The following is a 296-nucleotide window of genomic DNA, read 5'->3' as shown; positions in this document are numbered from 1 at the left end:
ATTAGTGGAAATGCTTGTACTTGTCCCATGTCTTTGGATAATTATTTGTAGGTAATCTATGTTGACATGATATTATTGTCATGTGCTCACTGAGAGAGGTATATTTTGAGTTCTTGTTATATTCTTTATTTGAGTTCTTGAGAGATATAATTCTTTGTTGAAAACATGATGGCTTATATTTAACAGTGTTAAAGGAATTAACCCTAGTGGCAGTAAAAAGTACAGATGGTAACTCACATTGATTAATGGATAGAAACAAGTCTTTGCAAGCAATAGTTCATTAATATATATATATA

General features: G+C 29.7%; 1 protein-coding gene across 8 annotated transcripts in view; it reads left to right on the top strand.

Moving 5' to 3' along the window:
- The window catches only part of LOC119586518 (neurofibromin-like), a gene marked incomplete at its 5' end in the record, with an annotated part of 66,980 nt that overhangs the window by 25,325 nt on the left and 41,359 nt on the right, over positions 1–296 (top strand).

The sequence above is a fragment of the Penaeus monodon genome, chromosome 21, assembly GCF_015228065.2.
Source record: "Penaeus monodon isolate SGIC_2016 chromosome 21, NSTDA_Pmon_1, whole genome shotgun sequence".
NCBI classification, from domain to species: Eukaryota; Metazoa; Arthropoda; class Malacostraca; order Decapoda; family Penaeidae; genus Penaeus; species Penaeus monodon.
The sequence above is the reverse complement of the archived record's forward strand: the minus strand, read 5'-3'. Positions and strand labels throughout refer to the sequence as shown.